At 63.9% G+C, this 535-nt stretch overlaps 1 protein-coding gene across 1 annotated transcript in view; it reads left to right on the forward strand.

Moving 5' to 3' along the window:
- The window catches only part of ATP13A2 (ATPase cation transporting 13A2), a gene marked incomplete at its 5' end in the record, with an annotated part of 7,754 nt that overhangs the window by 4,047 nt on the left and 3,172 nt on the right, over nucleotides 1-535 (forward strand). The window lies entirely within an intron of this gene.

The following is a 535-nucleotide window of genomic DNA, read 5'->3' on the forward strand; positions in this document are numbered from 1 at the left end:
CTCCGGAGGGGCTGGGAACCCTCTGGTGGGGCTGGGAATCCTCTGGTGGGGCTGGGAACCCTCTGGTTGGGTTTGGGAACCCTCTGGTTGGGCTGGGAACCCTCCGGAGGGGATGGGGATCCTCTGATGGGGCTGGGAACTCTCTGGTGGGGCTGGGAATCCTCTGATGGGGCTGGGAACCCTCTGGTGGCGTTGGGAACCCTCCGGAGGGGCTGGGAATTCTCTGGAGGGGTTGGGAACCCTCCAGTGGGGCTGGGAACTCTCCATCCGTTTGACCTCTCCATGGTTTCCCACTGCGCCCTCACAGCCCCAAACCAGAGCTCCCTGCGGGTGTTCCTTTGGCCGGTGTGCCATTCCCAGTGCCCTGCTGGCCATTCCCAGTGCCCTGCTGTCCATTCCCAGTGCCCTGCTGGCCATTCCCATCTCCCTGCTGGCCATTTCCATCACCCTACTGGACACTCCCAGTTCCCTGCTGGCCATTCCTGGTGCCCTGCTGGCCATTCCCATCACCCTGCCAGCCATTCCCAGTGCCCTG

Source organism: Corvus kubaryi, unplaced genomic scaffold (assembly GCF_017639235.1).
Source record: "Corvus kubaryi isolate FWS band 111438036 unplaced genomic scaffold, C.kubaryi_AGA036_p1.0 36396, whole genome shotgun sequence".
Lineage (NCBI taxonomy): Eukaryota > Metazoa > Chordata > Aves > Passeriformes > Corvidae > Corvus > Corvus kubaryi.